This window comes from Mustela nivalis (assembly GCF_964662115.1).
Source record: "Mustela nivalis genome assembly, chromosome: 19".
Classification (NCBI taxonomy): Eukaryota; Metazoa; Chordata; class Mammalia; order Carnivora; family Mustelidae; genus Mustela; species Mustela nivalis.
The window spans coordinates 12,397,888-12,419,167 of record NC_139038.1 but is presented as its reverse complement, the minus strand read 5'-3'; positions in this window follow the sequence as shown (position 1 = coordinate 12,419,167).

Here is a 21,280-nt window from a genome sequence, read left to right as displayed (position 1 = left end):
TCTAAGGCTTAGTTTGAACTTCTTTGGGGAGAGTTCCTTGATCCGTTAGTGATGTCTGCCCTAAGCACCACTAGGAGAATTGGGCTAGATGTTCTGACTCCTGCTAAGACTCAATTTTCTCCTCCTTCCAAAGGGGATAAAAATAATAGCTCTGTCGGCCCAACAAGGATACTGTGAAGCTCAAATAGAGTAGGATGAGAGAATGCTATGAAAGTCCAACATAATACTAAGATAGTATTGAAATACACTTTACTGGGGTCAGGGCTAATATAATGGGTGTGTGTGTGTGTGCGCGCACACGTGCATGCCTGCCTGCCTGTAATGATTTTCCCCCAAGGAACAAAGAGAAGCTCAGGTCACTATTTTCCAAGAAACTGATTCTAGAAAAATAGTCGTGCCAACCTCACACTATGGAAAAGCTGTCCTAGTGAAGATTACACCGATGGATAAGCTTTAAAAAAATCTTCAGTTTGGTTCCTCCCTTCTTAGAGTCCATTTATTACATGCGTGTTTACACGTCGTTAATCTATAACTTTTTCCAAAACAATGATCTCTTTACAAGTCATTTTGAATTTCTAAAAGGCTCCGTTTCTGCTGCCTCTGTCTGGCCGCATTTACTCTTCCTGTCCACCGGCGTGTCTCTTGGGGCTTCTCCCTTCTCTGCAGGTGCTCCGGCCACCTCAGGAAATCTGCTGTTATTGATTCGGGAAAAGGCTTTGATTTTGAAAACCACAAGCTGTTACTCATGAAACTATGACAACTTGGTATTAGCTACAAATCAATGAACTTTTAAAATGCATTCGAAGCAACAGAACTCGCGTGCTGCTAAGCCTTGATAAGCCCACCCTGGAACGGGCCAAACCTTTATCTTAACGGCCATGTGATCTTCGCTGCTTTGATAGCCCCGTTGCTGCGTTGATAAGGATTATACATCTTGTAGGAGCTGTTGGCCTCGGGAAGTATTTGTAAGGTGGCTGCGGGAGAAAAGGGGAATCTCTTCCTATGCGTGGGCTGTGTTAGGTCAGCGTCTCAAATAAAACCATTCTCAGCCCCCCTCCTTGTCACCCGAGCTGTCCTTCAGAGACAAAATCGGAAATGGGAATGTGTCAGGGAAGAGTTCAAGCCAGGACGAAGGGCTCTTGGCATGGCTCACTGGTGGGCATTTAGGTCTTTATTCTTCTGAGCCATCCTGTGGAACCAGCCCCCTGCCCCTTGCTTCCGTAGCGGGAACAGTCTTTCTCTCTTTATTTCTCTCTCTTGGTCCTTAGTCAATCAAATGTGTATAAGTGGGTTGCTTTGACATCCGATGTTTCTCCTCAGCACTGCGACCCTTCCTGTTCCTTGGGTCACTTTCATCTAGGGAGTTGGCTCTGGATGAATTTAGCTTAATGTAGGAGAACAAGGGGGATAACGTTCTCGGGGAGACTTTTGGAGGGCTGTGTGTAGACCCGGACTGGCCTCCCGCGTGTCAGCCCGCAGCTGGGAAGGCTTGAGGGACCATGAAGACTCCTTGCTGAATTCACCTTCTCTGCTTCGTACCCCAGCCGGCGTTATCTGAGGGAGGGACCAGAACGTTCCATATTTCCGTCTTCTCCCTGTATCCTCTCCTTTTCCTTTTTCCTCTTCCCCTCGGTCTCAGACAGTGCTTTTGCCCCATTTCTGTCCTTGCTCCTCACCTTCCACTTTGGCCATTGGCACGGCCACCAGCTCTGTGCAGGTGTGAAACCTGACATCTGGCCCACCTGTGGGGCTGCGGCACCAGGATGCCTATAGAAGCCCCCCTGACCCTTAAAGTAAGGGACTTGCGTCCTGAAAGTAAGAGACAGAAACACTCTAGGGCACACACTAAGTCTAATGGGGATTGGGAGAAGGTAGATAAATGCTTCTCTCATCTATACAAAATCTCTTTATGCATCTCTGTGGTCATTTCTGATGCACATCTTATATGGTTTTTCTAAGATCTTGGCAGGGTCAAGTCCCAGCCTCCCACAGTGGTGAGAAGAAACTCAGGGATGCACCCTCGTCTTGACTTTCCTTCTCCCCTGCCCATGATCCCCATCCCTGGGATTGCCTTCCAAATTAGCTGTCTGCCCACAACCCCCTGTGGCAGGGTCTGCTTTCCAGGGGGGAAATCCAGGCCAAAATGGTCGAGAAAGCCAAGCGTTAGGATGAGTTCTGGAACTGGAGTCGCTCTATAGTCAGCAGGCAAAGTGAACGTGCTGTGATTAACTCCTGACTTCCAGGGTCACTGATTACTAGCCTCTCATCAGAGGGACATTGACTTGAGGGTCAAGTGGAAGGCACAACATTATTTATACAATAACATTTGAGTCACGGGGGACAGTGGTAATCATAAGGATTTTAGTGCTAGGTGACTTCTGTTCATTGCTTTAGGAGCCAGGGCAGGTATGTTCTGCATCACTTGAGTTAAGCTGAGACTCTCAGATTCCCCTTTCCGGCATAATCTGGTTAATTTGGGCCAATGACCCATGTGAGATTTGAAATGCTGTCATATTTGTTATACAGTGAGAAGGTGTCTTGGTCTGCTCAGGCTGCTGTAACAAAGGAGCACAGACAAGGTAGCTCAGAAATAACAGAAATTTATCTCCCATAGTTCTAAAATCTGGAAGTCCAAGAACAGGGTGTTGGCATGGTCTGGTGAGGGCCTTCTTCTTCTTCTCATCGTATCTTCACGTGGTGGAAAGGACTAGGGAGCTCTGTAGATTTCTTTTATAAGACACCCATTCTTTCCTGTGTGTGTGTGTGAGAGAGACCTAATCCCACCTAAGCACCTTGGAGAGGTCCCACCTCCTAATACCATGACATTGATCATTAGGATTTCAGCCTATGAAGGGGTGGGGGGGGTACCCAGACATTCAGACCATAGCAGAAGGTAAGCAGGATTCCAGGCACTGTTGGCAGCTCACGAAGGTCATTCCTGTTCTGCAGGCTCACCTCGTGGGTCTGAAGCAACTGCCAGCCCACAGCTCTTGCAACTCTCACCAGATCTGCTCCTTCAGCTTCTCTGACTCCTGGTCTAGACTGTCTGCCCAGCCTGCTTCAGTCTCAGCACTGGAAGCAGAGGCAACAGCTGGGCCAGACAGTGGATCACCAGCTCCCACAATGGCATGAGGTCCAATCCCTGTAATAAATCTCATATTCTAGATAATTTCTAAGGGTTCTATTTTTCTGAGCAAACTTCATCTGATACAGAAGCCCTGAAAATAGAAAATGCAGGCTCAGTTTGGCTAACTGTCGACTCAGGCACACAGTGAATGTCAGAAAGCCCCCAGGGCAGTTTCTTAAAAGAGATTCATCTTCGGCAGCGACAGGGCAGGCAGGGCTGATACCCAGGCTCAGGCACCAAAGGTAAGGGCCCTGATAGGAGAGGACTATGAGTTTGGGCTTGAGGACCATTGAATAGAGAAGCTGAGAATCATGGGCTCTCCAGATTCTCTTATTACTTGGGGCTGGCAAAAGCGGAATCTCTCCTCTGTGAGGAGAAAGTAGCCTTTTCTTGCCTTAAAACCTACAAAATTTCACGAGATGATTCTTGTCTTCCTTAAGGTCTTGATGCTCATTGCTTTCTGACTGTGACTGACAGGTCACAGAGTGCCCCAAATGAGGAAATACAGTCACTGCTTTGGGAAGAAACAGCACCCTACTCTTCCCAGTTGCGGGATCTGGCTGATATGAACTGGTAGGAATGGGGGAGAGGAAACATGTGGAGGAACAGATCCTAGGAAAACCCATAGAGATGGGACACCAGCATCTTGGCTCAAAGAAGCTCTGGGTGATTTTCCAAGACTCGTCTTCCAGTTTACTGAATTTCTTTTCCCCAGTGTCTAGTTTGCTGTTCAACCAACCCTCTGGTTATTTGTATTTCATGGACTATATTTTTCATTTTCAAACCTCTATTTAGCTAGTTTTTTTTTTAAGTGTTCCCATTCTTTTCTTTTCTTCCTTCCTTCTCTTTCTTCCTTTCCTTCTTTCCTTCCTTCCTTCCTTCCTTCCTTCCTTCCTTCCTTCCTTCCTTCCTTCCTTCTTTCCTTCTCTTAAGTAAACTCTGACCCCAGCATGGAGCTTGAACTCAAAACCCCGACATTAAGAGTTGCATACTCTACTGACCAAGCCAGCCAGGCACTCCTGTTCCTGTTCTTTTTACATAGTATCCAATCTTGTCTAACAAATTCTATACCTTTATATTTAAGAAGTAAAACAGTTATTTTAAGGATTTGTTTTTAACGATGAATTCATTATCCAACTTTCTTAAGGACATACATTCCACAATTTATTGCCTTTCTCATCTCTCATGAGGCTTAGTTTCCTCATGTGAATTGTAAAGATAAACTGGTGTTTGGGAGAAGTGTTTAATCAGAAGTCAATTTTACCTTTTTTAATTTTACCTTTTTTAAAAAAGGGTTTATTTTTAAGTAATCTCAGCATCCAACGTGGGGCTCAAACTCACAATCCCAAAATCAAGAATTACACCTACTAAGCTAGCCAGGTGCCCCAAAGTTTACTTTTATTTCTGCCGTCTTTTAAAATTTTTTTGGTTGGACTAATTTTTCATCTGCCCTTGGTTGTAAATTGGTTCAGTCCCCATACCTTTTTGACTCTTCTAGGAAATTGAAATACCAGTATTTAAATTTTCGTCAAAAGGCCAAGACCTTGCCTCTCTCTTGCATCATGTTATTCTGGAAAGGGGGCATTGTAGAGTTCTTTCTTTTCCTTCCTTCCTTCCTTTCTTCCTGCCCTCCCCCTCTCTCTCTTCTTTTCTCTTCTTTTTCTTCTTCTCTCTTCACTTCTTTTCTTTCCCTAGTTTTCTTTCTGCCAGCTGAATGAGAATGGTTTTAGATCCCCTGGGACTGGAGGAAAGATGAGCAGAGGTGAACCTTCCTAACCAAGAGGTACTGTGATTAAATGGCTCCATGCACTAGCTGAGCCTGGCAAGTGTTTAAAGTTGACTCATTTCCCTTGGGTGTGTTTGTGGATTCTTCTGAGACTTCCTTTCCCATCTATCTAATGTTGCCTTCATCTGGGTGATGCACAGCCTTCAGCTGTCTCGTGCTCTTTTCACAGCTCCTAGGGTTGGTGGTACCTTCAACTTCTCTCTGCTGAAGCCTGTTTACACCTTGCTGAGAACCTATGTCAACTCTCTCTTCTATGTGGCCCACATTGAGTCCATGGGAAAAAGACACATGCGTCTTCTACCCTGGCAGGTTCCGGAAAGCAGGCTGAAGCCAGAGCATCTGTCTTTCCTCTGGCTTGTCTGTCCACAGCCTACCAGATGGCTTTTTGAACATTGGATTTCAGGTGGGAGCCAGACACTAGTCTTCGCTATCTGATACTCCTCTGCATCTCTCTCCCCATTGTGTGCAGTGGGTCTTGGCATACCAATAACTCTCCAATCCCAAGCCTCCTGATGTGGGTGAGGAGTGTAAGAGTTCCCTAACTAGTTCCTAACCACTGCCTTCAAAATTTCTGCAGGGGAGGCTGACTCACATTAATTTGAAACCCTTTATCTATCAACATGGGCTCTCAATCCATTAAAGAATTTTTAAATGAGAGTTCATCTTGAATGGAAATAGATTTTCTTTCTTTCTTTCTTTTGAAAAGATTTTATTTATTTGACAGAGACACACGAGAGAGGGAACACAAGCAGGGGTTGTGGAAGAGGGAGAAGCAGGCTTCCTGTGGAGCAGGGAGCCCAGTGTGGGGCTGGATCCCAGGACCTGGAGATCATGACCTGAGTTGAAGGCAGACGCTTAACAACTGAGCCACCCAGGCGCCCGGGGAATGAATTGTCTTTGGGTGACTCATGACCTTGGTTTTCAGAAGTGTCCTACCTAAATGACTCCACATTTGCCTTCAAGTTTCACTGTTCCAGGCTAGTGTATATGTTGTGTCAGTATGCAGTTCCTGCCCCTGTCGTGCCTGTGAACTTGGACTTCATTCCTACAAATGGTACCAGCTTGGGATTTCGATTTCTCTCAGGTGACCATTTTACCACCCAGAACCCTGGGTAGATGACCCATTCCTCTAACCTGCTGAGGGGGGTTTTTAGACATTCTGATTCTTTTTTTTTTTTTTTTTCTTTCCAATTTCTCCACTAAGCTTGATTCTCTTAAGAAACCTTTAGGGCATTGGAGAGGGTGATTATGCAAGCAACAAAAAATTCAGCCTAGACTAGTTTAACCCAAAAACAAAGTCAGGGGAGTTAGGCACTCCTGGAGAGGCTGCTCTCAGGAGAGTTTCTTCCTCAGTTTGCCCAGTGGCTCTCAAGTAGGGGTGACTTTCCCCCCGGGGGGACATTTGGCAATGTCGGAGTCCTGTTTGGTTGTCAGAACTAGGGAGGAGGGACAGGATGCTACTGATATCTTGGTACAGAGAGGCTAGGCATACACAGGACAGCTCCCTACAACAAAGAATTATTCAGTCTCAAATGTCAGTCGTGCTGAGGTTGAGAAACCCAGTCCCTGGTCAACATGCTTTCTCTTTTATACCTAGTAGGGAAGACAGAATCTATGTTCCAGAATTTCCCGGGGGGAGGGGGGAGAGTCCGATGGGAACAGTTTGATAAGTCATGGTCGCTTCTCAAAAGACATTTTCTCTCTTTCATAACTGCAGCCTTTTCTCTTCGCTTCCCTCTTTCTCCTGAATCTTTATTATGTTGACAGACTTAGCTTCTGTGCTTAAATTCTCCTCGTTTTACGGGCCTCTGTTCCACTAGTGGGCGGAGAAGGGAGATGTGTAGCACACACAATAAATCTTACTTTTGCCCCTTCTGTGTATATTTATTTTACATGGTTGAGAGCACTTTGCGCATGTTGCATACAACATAATGTTGAATATTATGCTTTATTCTCTTGATACTGTATAATTGGTATTTCTCATGCCCTCAAATACTCTTTATGATGAACCCTTTAAATTTCTGTACCAGAGTTTATCATACAGATAAACCACACTTAAATTAATTATTACTGATTAATGTTAGTGTCTTCCATGGTGACTACAGACTATGAGCATGGATTCTTTACGCGTCCATTTCTTGGGCTTTAGGAGCAAAACTAATGCAGGCCCACATTTGTTTTCTCTGAGCTAAGAGTATAAGGACAGGTTTCAACTAGTAGTTTCATTGAAGACTGTATTTGAATTACCAGAGGAATTTATAAAACAGTATGGATTCCGGGGGCACCTGGGTGGCTTAGTTGGTTAAGCAACTCTTGATTTCAGCTCAGGTTATGATCTCAGGATTGTGAAACTGAGCCCTGTATGGGGCTCTACCCAGAGTGTGGGGTGTGCTTCTCCCTCTCTCTCTGCTCCTCCCCCCATTTGTGCTCTCTCTAGCTCTCTCTCAAATAAATAATAAACTCTCATTCTTAAATACTCGTGGTTTTATAACGATACTTTTGGAAGTTTGGTACCAAATGGTAGTTGTAGTTTGTTACTCGTCACGGTCATGCAATAACTGAATCCCATCCTTGGCTTACGAAATACCTTATTTTTTGTCTTAGTTTGGGGACAAAAACTACCCTGCATAGACCTTAAAAATATTCTATACTTGGTATTTCTGTGTCCGTGGAAACTAGGACTTAAGGTCCACCAATTGGTTATAGCCATCTTGGACTTCAGATTTGTTCCCAAGGTTCTAAGAAGGCAGGGATGTGGCGTTTCCTCAGTAGAGGAGAGAGTAGCAGTGCTGGCCAGTTGGTATTCTTGATGTTACAGAGGCAGAGAGACCAATGGAAGTGTCTAGATCTTAGGACCGGTGTCAGTGGTTTCCTCATCAACTCAATGCTGAGGTGTGGTTTGGGAATTTTTCCTGGCAGCTGAAACTGAAACTTGTTTCTCCAATCCATGGTGATTCTTTCTTTTTTCTTTCTTTCTTTCTTCCTTCCTTCCTTCCTTCCTTCCTTCCTTTCTTTCTTTCTTTTTTTTTTTTTTTTTTTTTTTGGTCAGAGAGAGAACACACAGAAGCAGGAGGAGTGGCAAGCAGAGGGAGAAGCAGGCTTCCTGCTGAGGGACTGGATCCCAAGACACTGGGATCATCACCTGGGCCGAACACAGTCATTTAACTGACTGAGCCACCCAAGCGTCCCTCCATGGTGATTTTATGAGCTATCCAATATCCATAAAATAACAAGCAGATAACCAACCAACCAACCAACCAACCAGTCTCTCCTTTTCTGATTGATCATACAGAATTAGTTTCAGTGTATGAGCTTTCAAGGATGGATCTATTGTACTATTATCCAGGGAGACAGTAGATATGTATTTTAGATCCCAGTTAACAAAGATGACTTTCTGTTCAGGAAAGAAGTTGTAAAAGCCAATGTTTTTGTCCTGAAGCAATGGGGGTTATCTCACTTTTACATGCTGGTAAGCCACAGGAGAACCTGGGGACAAAAAACCATTTTCCTTAAAATGGAGCAAGAAATATGCTTGGGAGCATGGGGAAATTCTCATTCAAGGCCCTATAATTCCATATCCCGGAACCAGGAAGGGAACACTGGGCAAAAAGAATTGGAAGGCCATGGTTCTAGTCGGCTTCCTGGGCATGGAGTGACCTGTAGGGAGGTCCAGCTGAAGCCTCTTCACCTATGTGGTGAGGCACATAGGCCCCACTCAGATGAATTAGCTAAAAATCAGACCGTTTGTTTGTAGCATGCAGTAACATGATGGTTGAAGCTCTGTAGTATTTTCCACGGGAACAACCATTCCTGCCCAAATCAATCTTTTTCCTTTCTCTTCTCCTCCTCCTCCTCCTTCTTCTTTCTTCTTCTTCTTCTTCTTCTTTTTAATGTAGTTGAATTTGAACTGCTTTTCTTCTGACAGTGATTAGCCAACAGTTTGAGTTGGGTCTTAAGGCTGCTCATGTTGTAAAGCTGTAACCCTGTATAGCTCATCCGTCTTCCTATTAACTGTGGTGGGAGGGCGGGTATACCATTCATCAGAAATAGGACCAAGTTGCCTTGTATGTAAAAACTAAAATGAAGTAGGCTATAGAAAGCTCTGTTTTATCCAGTTTAAAAACAGAATTTTGTCAGACTTACAATCATGCCAAGCCATTCTGATTCTGGAAATAGTATTAGGACATGGGTTTTAGGCAATGCTAATCATCTGGGATGTTTGCCAGAGTCATCAAGTTTAGTGAAAAGACAGTCCCTGTCCGGAGAATCAAAGGCTGATGATAGACTATTAAGTGTGTTATGAAGTCTTAATATTCTTCATAACTGACTCCTCAAGAAGATTTATCATACACAAGAAGCAAAGTGTGGAGTTGTTCTTGTGGATATGTTGTATCTAAAATCTTTTTGCTCTTTAAGCAAGATACTTGGTTGAGCGGCTTACTAAGAAGAAAAACAATATGAATTCTGAGAATAAATCCTTTTAAGTTAATGAGTCTGTGATCTTCGATGGGTGACAGAAAGCTCCTTTTGAAGACGGGATAAACTCTATGTTAGGTCTGAGGGATCTATAATATGAAGAGTCATTTCATGTAGAATTGTCAGTAAGGATTGGGTCAATGTCTACACTATGTCTTAAAGGTAATGAGATATACCAGGAGGGAGGAGTTTCCTGTACTCAGCTATAGAGAATTGGGGATGCTATAAAACATGGAGGGGTCATCTTTGGGCTGTAAGCTCCAAAAAAACAAATTATTTCTTGGGGCGCCCAGATGGCTCAGTGAGCTAGGCCTCTGACTTTTGATCTTAGCTCAGGTTTTGATCTTGGGTTGTGAGTTTGAGCCCTGAGCTGGGCTCCATGCTGGGGATGAAACCTACTTTAGAAAAAAAAAAAGACTAATTTATTAATAGATACTTAGTTTTCTACAGTTTCTCACAGAAGTCGTGTTATGGGCAACTAAACCACCACATCTATTAAGGCTAAGTCTAAATTTCATTAAAAGTAAATTTTTGGCAAATAAAATTATTTGAGTGGCTTTGAGCCTGAATTTCTGTGTAGCTTCCTATGTATTCCACTTGTGATATCAGTCACTAATTTTGTCAAATTTTTATTTTTTTTTCTTCCTGGACATTCAAATTGAGAGGCCAGATTACCATTTTCCTGGTGGTTCATATGTGTTAGATGAAAATTTGGAATATGTTTAATCTGTCCCTAATGAATGATTTTTTTTAATCCTTTGGGCCCCAGAATTTTATTATAGAAACTTAAAATCTGGGACTTATTTTGAAGATATAGGTGTTGACTCACAGCAAGATGGGATGGTAAATAGATTTGGAAGGCTGGTCCTTGATGCTTGGTCAGGGCACAGTTACAGTCTAGGCAAACTGTCTACCTCGGGGTGTCCAAGAAGTCCTAGTACTCAGATTCAAGTCTACTTCTTGGTTTTTGGCTTTACATTCTTTATACTTAAAATTTTAGGCTATGCATTCTTATACTGTTTGAGGATAAGTTCGTTAGAAATTAATTCGAAAATGGGTAATAATACTGAATGAGGAACCTGGGTCAAGTCCCAGTATAATTAATATTTTAAGTAGTTTTATTTATTTATTTATAAAAGATTTTATTTATTTATTTGAGAGAGAGAGAGAGAGGAACATGAGCAGGGGGAGGAGCAGAGGGAGAGAGAATCTCCAGCAGACTCCAAGCTTAGCACAAAGCCCATCAAGGGGCTCGATCCCATGACCCTGAGGTCATGACCTGAGCTGAAATCAAGAGTTGGGTGCTCAACCAACTGAGCCACCCAGGTGCCCCTTACAAAGTTTATTGAGATAGTGTAGATACCATTTAATTCATTTAAGTAAAAATTCAACGTTCACTAGTACCTTCACAAGGTTGTGCAACCCTCGTTATAACCCAATTGTACAACACTTTCATCTTCCTAAAGGAAACTCCATGCCCATCAGTGGTTATTCCTCACTTCCCGTCTCCCCCACCTCGGGGCAACTGTTAGTCTACTTTCTGTCTCTATAAATTTGCCTATTTTGGATGCTTCCTCTAAGTGGGATCATACAATCCATGGTCTTTTGTGACTGCATTCTTTCTCTTAACATAATATTTTCAAGGTTCATCCATGCTGTAGCAGGTGTCAGTATTTCCTTTCTTCTTGCTAGGTAATACTCTGTTGTGTGCATGTACTACATTTTGTTTATCCATTCATTAGTATTCATGAATATTTGGGTTGTTTCTACTTTTCAGCTACTGTGAGTAACATTGCTATGAATATTCATGTGGAAGCTTTCGTGTGGACATACATTTTCAATTCTCTTGGGTATAGATTTAGGAGAGGGATTGCTGGGTCCTTTTGAAGAACTGCCAGATTGTTTTCCACAGTGGCTGCTCCACTTTACATCCCCACCAACACTGCTTGAAGGGTTCGGTTTCCCCACATATTCACCAGCACTTGTTGTTATTATTTTCTACCACAATTCATTTGTGTTTTCCCTTTCTGTGCCCTCCTGTGATTTCCCAGCACCTCTGTCCACTGGAACCCACTCTTCTGGGGTATTTCCAAGCTGCCCCTGGACCCCCAGAGCATTGCACTACCTGAGATAACTAATGAGTGCAGAACTCATGTTTTAGACTTTTTCCTCCTCTCCCAAAATGTAACCATCCCATATGCTATGCCATCATAGCTCAGCTGTGTTTGTATATCAATCGGAGAAACTCATTTTATTAAGAAGTAATGACTGGCAATAGTTTGCTAGCTACCACTACTGGGAAATCTGCATTTTAACAGGGGACTCTTAAAGAGAGATACCTTAGTCTATGGGATATGTTATAGCATAATTTAGGCAGGATGAAAGACCACGGTTGAGAGATACGTTTTCAGCAGATCCTAAATGACGAATCTGACTTAATTTGGTTCTTTCTTACTCAGCTCTGCGAAGGTGCCCAGAATAAGGAGGCATCTTTGCCATGCATGTTGGAATATGAATTCTTCCTTTCATAGGAAATCATCCTTAATGTGATGATGTATATTATTGATCTGGTCTAACTCTAGGTAAAATCCTTGTTGGCACATTGCTTGGTCAACTTGCAGCAAATTGGAAATAGTTAAGTAATTCCCTCGAAGATGCCAGTGGTGTGAAGTCGGCCAGATCAATAAATGCAAAGCAGGCTGAGTCAACATATTGTGGAAGACTATGTGAGGGGTTCCAGCCATCCCCAAAGGCGGCCACCTTTGGCCCTGGGTTAGCGTTCCAGGGATTTATTGGAAGAATACTTAGAAGAGCTAAAAGAACATTTTACCTCTTTTTGAATCCAGGGGAAAATGGGCTTTCTAGTCATTCTTCGTCGAATAAATCACTTTATGGAGCTGGAAATGCTGTTCCGCTTATTGTCGCTTCTCCTTGGGCAAATCCTGGGCTCTCACTTGGTGATGGGAGTGGGCACTTCCGGTTCTGCTCTTCCTGAGAAAGGGAGCTGCGGAAAACAAGTTTGCACACTGTATAATTTCCATGACTTGTATTAATGCAGACAGTATAGTCACCATAAAGAAGAAAAATTACCAGTGGAAGATAAAACTAAAATACTAGTTGCATTACAATCGCATTCTAGTGCTACATAAATTGCACGAAGCCAATAAAGCAAAACTAACTGAAGATATTTGGCATACACCAAAAATGCAATGAGAGTCATTATGCTGTCTGCCATAGGGACATGCCTCGATGTCGTTAGAGCAGTAAACTACCTGGGAGTCATCTTTACTTATTTTAAATTGCATATCCCAATTGCAAAGCTGTTTCTGGCGTTTTTGCCACACTTAACTTTACAGAGCTCAGGACAGAATTACGTGTTGGACTAAGTCATGGTTTTACTAAATGCGCGTCCTCTCTCCAGTAACTAATAACTCACTTGAGTCATTATATTGTTTATTCTAAAATTAATCATGATTTTCTGCCATACATTAGCTTTTCTTCAACAGATTGGAACTGAATGGATCCTGAACCCCAACCCCTCCTTCCTGTATCAGTCATGTCCAACCTTTCCTTATTAGGGTCCTGGGCTCTTTAGGTTTTTCAGATCAAGGAGCTTTTCTTAACACCGAAGGAACCCAAATAGGTCGAACCTGTTGGGATCTGAGCAGTGAACTTTTATACAGTGTTAAGTAGTTTCCCAAGAAGACAGATTATCGGAGCTGATGGGTGATTTGCCCAGGTGTACTGTTCTTTTATATGTTAATAGATCTTTTTCCTTCAAAGGAATGTTCCCTTGAGTCTGGCCAATAGATTACTTCAGCAGGATGCCAGGCCCTGTGGGGAGTGGGCACCATTGGCTCCTGGGTAAAGCATGGGTAGAAGCGTGGCTGTTCTCTTGATAACAGAAAGGTGGTTGTTCTTTGGGAGGGAAGCAGGCCCTGTCACAGGGGACGAACGTTTGGGTTGCGGAACTGCATCCACCGTGCTGTTCGCGTTCGGAACGGAGGTGCTCTGCGCACCTTGCTTTGGAGGAAAGTGTTCTCACCACTGCTGGTGGGGTCTAAATCAGAGCATCCTCTCGGAGGTCGTTTGGGCCTCGATGCATGAAAAGCCTTAAAAATACGAGTAAGCAATTCGGCCTGTCACTTCCATCTAGAAATTTCTTCTAGGGAGCTGATCACGACTGGGCTAAATCTGTTTGTCCAGAACGTGCTGTAGGAGGAGGAAGCTAGCAACTACCTTGACATCTCAGAATTCGAGTCGGCCTGAGGAGGTTCTAAGACGCGCACAGAGAAGGCTCTGTGTCCCCAGCCAGTAAGTGAGTCATCGCGGGGCTCAGAGGGGAACACACGCGCTTTGGGAATAGGCCGATAAAATATCACCTGAAAAGCAGGTTATAAAACAGCAAGAACAGGATTGTGTCATTTTGGGGGGCCATTGATGTATGTATTTACATATCACGGAACACATTAATGCACCGCACTGGTAAATGTAGGTTGTGCTTGGTAGTGGTGTTCTAAGTGACTTATTTTCTTCTTTTTATTTATGTGCTTTCTGAGCTTATCATAATGAATATGTATTACTTCTGTAAACAGATAAAAATACGGTTTGAGAAAAATCCTTAATGAAATTCCTGTATTACAATGATTATTCGAATGTGCAATACTGTCTTGCCCTCCGTCTTGGGGCTTGCCGTGGGCTGAGTCCCAGACAGCCTCTGCGCGTTCCTTTGGGGTCTCCCTCCTCCACTGCAGCCTGGGCAGCCCCAGAACTATCGCTGTCTGTGCAGCTCTGGGCTTGGCGGTCTCGGATCCCATAGGGATCCGATCAGCTGCCTTGGCGGAGAAGGAGAGAAGGTTCTGAACGGCTTCTGACATCCCATTCCCACCCCTTCTTCCTTGCCTTGGAGGTTTTGTGGGCTGTGGGCAGCTTAACTTCTAACGGCTTTCCAGCACCCCCCCCCCTTTTTTTTTTTTTTTTAAGATTTTAATTTGTCAGAGAGAGAGCACAAGCAGGCAGAGGCAGAGAGAGAAGCAGGCTCCCTGCCGAGCAAGGAGCCGCACGGGGGACTTGATCCCAGGACCCTGAGATCATGACCAGAGCTGAAAGCAGTGGCTTAACCCACTGAGCCACCCAGGCGCCCCATCTTCCAGCCCCTTCTGAGAGAGGCAGACATCGAAGGGTGAGAAGAACCGCTCACAAGTCAAAGCAAGTCGAGTTCAGGCTGTGGTTCTGTGTGCCTTTGGGCAGGTCAGCTTCTCTGCATCTCAGCGTCTTCCTTGGTTATTTTTTAAGATTTTATTTATTTATTTATTCTTTTTTTTTTGAGAGAGACAGAGTATCAGTGGGGGCAGGGGCAAAGGGAGGGGGAGAAGCTGACTCCCTGCCCAGTGGGGACCCTGACATGGGGGACGGGGGTTGGAGAGGAGTCTGGATCCCAGGACCCTGAGATCATGACCTGAGGCCAAAGTCAAGAGATTTAACTGACTGAGCCACCCAGGCGCCCCTTGGCGTACTGGTTATTTGAAACTAAAGGCGCATGAAGCATAGCACATGTAAGGACACTCTGACCTTCTTTTTCTTCTTCAAGGCAGGAGATGAAACTCCCCGGGGAAAGGTAGCATCCCTGTGCCAGGAGGAAAGGAACATTCTTCGATCACCAGAGCCGGGGAATCAAGGTGGAGAGGAATCCTTATTAAATTAACCCCTGTGTTCCTAGTTACCCCCCCACATTTAACTGTGCTAGCCTCTCCTTATTTTGTCATGTTTTCACAGTTTACTACTCTCCGTCCAGCCTAATAGATAAGCTTTGGGTCCTAACTCCTTCTTTGGGTCTTCATTTTTCTCATGAGACATGTATAAAAATGACCAAATAGAGGGGCACCTGGGTGGCTCAGTCTTTTACACACCTGCCTTCCGCTCAGGTCATGATCCCGGGGTCCTGGAATCGAGTTCCGCATCCTCGGGCTTCCTGTAGAGAGGGAGCCTGCTTCTCACCCTGCTTGTACTCTCTCTCTCTCTCTGTCAACACAGTATTTATTTATAAATAAATAAAATCTTTTAAAAAAATAAAAGTTATCTGTTGACACTCAGGGTTTACAATTACTCTCTCTCCTAATTACTCATCTCCAGGTCCCAATTATCAACACGCAAGTCAAAGAAAATGTTCTCTGCTGTGTTCCAGGTTCCTGGTTTCAATCCATCATGGAACTAAAAACCTAAAATAAAATGGTGTATTTGCATGGGAAGTGTCTTCTGAATTGAATGCAAATGAGCTGAATGGTGGCACATTGTGTCTTCTTCATTATGGACAAAGCCACCGGCATTAATTAATTACTTTTTCTTTCTTTTCTTGCAAGACAACTGCCCTTAAATTTCTGTTACAAAGAGAGCGAACTCCATTGTGCTTCCATCAAATGTCAGCCTTTAAATAGGTGGGATTTGTTTCTGCTGATGTTTGACAGACCTTGTAATCTTGCCTCTTGCTTTCTGTTGGGCCGGCCGTGTTCAGCCCGTTTTTGCACGACGTCTGTGACACCACAATGGGCATCACTTTGGCTTCCTTTGGGAGTCCTTGGAGGTGTTAGGAAACCCACGTTCTTCTACAAGGATGGCGAAAAATCACAGCTGGGAGATTGACTTTTCCCCTCAAAATGAGACTTTAAAAATGCCAGCCATCTGAAAGAGCAGTAAATAAAAAGAAATAACTGACTCATGTTCGCCCCCCGCCCCTTTTAAATCAGCCTCCTTTTTCCTCAAGTTGTAAACTGGTGACAAGTTGAATTGATTCAATGTTTTATTACTCATTTACTGCAAAATATTATGCAGTCTTGGCAAGCTGATGAGTGACTCTGTAACTGCAAACATTTTTACAATAATTCGAGAAACTTTGCTGGTATGATCCAGAGTCACGATATCTACGGGACGACTCAGGGAAACATTAGCCTGACGGTCGGTCACTGTCTGGCTACTTGCTATAAGGTAACATTTTATTCAAGGTTTACCATGCACCAGGCTTAGTCTTCTTTCCTTCCTTCCTTTGAGAGATTTATTGATTTATTTTAGAGAGGGGGACAGACATCGAGCTGGGGGGAGGGGCAGAGGAAGTGAGGAAATCTCAAGCCGACTCCGTGCTGAGCTCGGAGCCCAACGTGGAGCTTGATCCAGGGACCCTGAAATCATGACCCGAGCGGAAATCGAGAGCCGCCCAACCCACTGAGCCCCGCGGGTGTCCCATCTTTGACTCAGTTCCCACAAGGACCCCAGGTGGGCTGCTGTATCTAGGCACTATATATTTGTTAACCTTGTTATATAGATGAGGAAAGGGAGGCTAGGGCAGGTGTGGTAAATTACCCCAAATCATCACATGGCGAGTCAGGTTATTTTAAGCTTTTACTTATTTATTTGCAAGAGGGAGGAAGGGAGGGAGAGAGAGAGAGAGAATGTGCACTGAGTGCAGGATGGGCAGAGGAAGAGAGAGTAGCAGACTCCCCGCCAAGCAGGGAGCCCGATGCGGGGCTGGATCCCAGGACCCCGGGAGCATGACCCGAGCCAAAGGCAGAGACTTAACCCACGGAGCCAGCCAGGCGTCCCCTGCCAGCCAGTTTCGAAATCAGACTCTGTACTCGGTCCCATCTTCTGCCGGCACCTGTCTTCCTCACCACCCAACTAGAACTCTGCTCAGCCGTTCTCTAAGAGCAATTCTAAGATTCTAACACTCGAAGCCACTGTTGCCGATTTGACTTCGGACACGTGAAGCTCGTTGTTTCTTGAAGGAGCAGATTCTAACTTCAAGACTGAAATCAGAGATGGATGGAAAACGTCTCTTCCTTGTTCGTCACAGAGTCACGTTTAAGAAGAGCTTTGTGGGGCGCCGGGGTGGCTCCGTGGGTGAAAGCCTCTGCCTTCGGCTCAGGTCATGATCCCAGCGTCCTGGGATCGAGCCCCGCGTCGGGCTCTCTGCTCTGAAGGGAGCCTGCTTCCTCCTCTCTCTCTCTGCCTGCCCCTCTGCCTACTTGTGATCTCTGTCTGTCAAATAAATAAAATCTTAAAAAAAAAAAAAAAAAAGAGCTTTGTGTTCAGAGAACTCCATCGTCACATTTGAAATGGTTTCACAACGAATATAGAAAAGGCAAGACTCGGCCATGCCAGGGCGTTTTGAACACGTCGCATTGGAGAACTCTTGGTGTGTGTTGGCTGCCCCTGCTTCCCGCTCCGTCCTAGCCTCTCTTGACGTTGGCTCTAGCACATTCTGCCTGAGGTATGTTTGCTGCGGGCTTTCTACACTAGGCAGGCTCGAACCATGCTCATGGGCTGTCCCCTTACCCCTTTCCCACAGTCCCTGTTTGGTTACCCGCCTAATCATCTCTTCAGTTTTTTGGAGAAAAGTGTTGGTCATCGGGTCTTCCCCGATTCTCCCAAACCAATCTAATTCGCCTATCCAATCAAACACAAAGTGCTGCTGTTTCTAGTTCAGATCGTCTCTCTAATCGATTCCTCCTGCTTCCTATGGCTACTCGCCTGGTTTGGCCCCTTGTCGTCCCACCACTTAGATAACCTCAAAGCATCCCCATCAGTCTTTCTGCTTTTAGGGTGTCCACTCTCTGACCCAACTTCTTTGCTAGGCCTTCTTTCCTGACATCCGTGAGCTTCAGAAAGTTTGACTCCAGCCCTGCGATTGCTTAGAAAATTTTGTGCCTATGTACGGTTCTCCCACCACCCCCCGCCACCCTAGGGAGAGAATCTACAGCTCTCGTGAAGTTCTCAGAGGAAGTCTGGCTACAGCGGAGATTTTAAAATGCTGGCTGCTTCAACACTGGAGTTGCAAGAGTGGTGTTTTGAAAACACGTCTGTAATCGTGCTATTTCTTTGCTTGAAACTGGATGAAACTCTTCCTGTCCATTGGACCACATAAAAGCCCTTTCTCTCGGCCTGTACCACTAGCTAATTTCTCCACATTTGCTCTCCTTTACAAGTAGGATGCTGATTTTGTTCGGGGACGCACTGTGCACACAGAGGAGTTCTAAGCTCTCCCCGCTCTCTTGCAGCTAGGAATGTCCCTGTGATCCGATTCTGGCCAGGGAGAAGATGTGGACATTCCCTGGGCGGGGCTCGTGGGATCTCTCCTTTGCGGCTCACTCTTCACTTGGTCCTGTAGGAATGCTGGTGCAACGTGACATTTTGTAATTATAAAATGCAAGACAGGAACCATGTGCTAAGGGTGGTGAGAGCAGGAACTCTGCCTGCTGTGTGTAGACAACACTGACACCACCCCCTTCTGGGTCGGAGTAATAAAATCCTAATTTACATTGCCATGGTACATTTCTGGGAAACCCACGTTGGCATATCGTCATTAACTAAACATTAGACTTTGCTTGGATTTCAGTTTTTTTTTGTTTGTTTGTTTTGACACCAATGTCTTCTTTTCTCTCCCCAAGATTCCATCCAGGCGACACCACATTACCTAACGCGCCATCCCCTCCTTGGTCTCCTCTGGTCTGTGACCCTTTTTCAAGTCTTTCCTCGTTTTCAATAGCCTTGACAGTTTTGAGGCATAACGCTGGGTATTTTGCAGCCTTCTCTTGATTTGGGTCTGTCTGACGTTTTTCTCATGGTTAGGCTGGGGTTGTGGGTTTTTTGGAGGAAGACTGCAGAGGGTAAGTGCCCTTTTCATCCTACAGCACGGTATGTTTATATTACTAACATGACTTGTCTCGGGTGTTAACCTTGATCACCGAGCTCAGGACGTGCTTCCTGGATTTCGTCACGATAAAGTTACTTTTATTTTTTTCCACTTTGTATACTCTTTTCTTTAGATTCAAGTCATTAACTGTGTTCCACACTTAAGGGGTGTGTGTGTGTGTGTGTGTGCTCGCGTGAGATTAAGCTTTATCTCCCAGTGGGGTTTATCTATATAAGTTATTTGAAATTATTCTGTAAGGAACACTTATCTCTAAGCCCACAAGTATTTATTCATCCGGCCATTTATTTACAGCTAAGTATGGACGCATAGGTATTTATTGTATACTTTGGGTTATCACCTAATACTATACTCTTTAAGTCTCAAATTACTATTTTTAATTTTTAAAAATGTTTATTTATTTATTTGACAGAGAGAGGACACAAGTAGGCAGAGAGGCAGGCAGAGAGAGAGAGGAGGAAGCAGGCTCCCCGCTGAGCAGAGAGCCCGATGTGGGACTCGATCTTAGGACCCTGAGATCATGACCCGAGCTGAAAGCAGAGGCTCAACCCGCTGAGCCACCCAAGTGCCCAAGTCTCAAATTATTACAGCTTTGACCTCCGATGACCTTTGAGATTGACTTCTGCCTTCTTTGTATATGCCCCTATCCTTTTTGAGTCATTTTTAATTTTTTACCCTTTGGCACTGTGAGATTTTCTGAGCCCATCTTGTATCTTCCCTGCCCCAGCCATAGAAGCAGCCGTAACTCCAAGGAGCCCCGGTTCCTTTTATTGGGGAATGGTGTTGGAAACCAAGACATGGGCACTTGGTATGCCCATTGCTACCGGGATGTCGTTGCTTCTTGGGACCTACCGACTGACACAACTAGGAAATACACGTGTGTATACAAACTCGTGTCCATGCACACATCTGCCCATCTGTGTCTATACTAAGCTAACAGGGAATCCATGCTAAAGCCTCTGACTCAAATCCAGCTTCCCCATGGCTTCTTTTAGCCTCTCCATCCTGCTTCTCCTTCATTCCTCTCGCCAACAGCAATGAACCTGGCTCCCACCAACCACCCGTCTTTTTTCTTACTGGTCCATGTCCAGTATACATATAAAACGGTTTCCAAGTTTCCAACCTGGAGCCCTGTGAAAAACGACTTTACCTACTAGACGACAATACGTATGCAGACCCCATTCCTCGTTAGCCTTCCGTTTTCCGAAGTTCCGGAGATGGCCACTTCTTCCCCCACCCGCCCGCCACACGTTTGTGAAACAGGTCGATTCTTCTGTCCCAGTCTGTGTTTCATCCTAGGATCTCCCCATCTCCTGGTTGGCTTAAAAAAAAAAAAAAAAATCTGCATACATTGAAGTTCACTTTTTGTGATGGAAAGCTTTATGGGTTTTGACAAATGCATAAAAAATGTCCCCACCACCCCAGTTCTGTGCAGAAGACTCTTGTCATCCTAAGATGACTCTGTGGGTGCCCTTTGTAGTCCTATCCTTTTTCCCACGCAGTTCTACCTTGCCTGACACTTGCACTCCTCTGCTGGTGTCTAACTCCTCCAATTAAGGATGCTTCCGACACCTCCTCTTGTGGGAGTTCATCCTTTGCATTCTACCTCCACCCCACAACACACACTGCAACTCAGACGTCCTCTTCATGAAGCTTCCTACGGTACTTTGCTAGGACTTCTATTACAGAATTTAAATTTTATAAAGAAATCATTATTTTTGTTTTTTGTCTTTACCATGCCATCGTCAGCTCCTTGGGAACAGCGACTATGCGTTATTCACCGTGATTTCTCAAGAGCTCCGTTTACAGTTCGTGCTCATTAAATGTTTGTGGTTTTCGGAATTGGATACGTTATAGCTAATATTCAGATTAACCAGCTAATTAAACTGAACAAGTATTTATTGAGAACCAGATAAGTTCTTGGCAGTTTAATAGGTACTGGCTGTGAGGAATACAAAATGAGTATTGTATTTTAAAATTTCTGTGGGTTTCTAATGTCACCGAAGCAATAGTTAGTGGTTGATCCTGAGATGTGTTTGTGGTCAGGAGGTTGGGGCCAAGGGGGAAGAGAGGTCCTAGTTTGTTATTTTGGCTGGGCAAAATTTCAGTGATCCAGAACCACCATTTTAGGGTATTAGGAAAAGAAATATTGATTCAGAAAAGAAAAAAGAAATTAGAAACAAAAAACAAA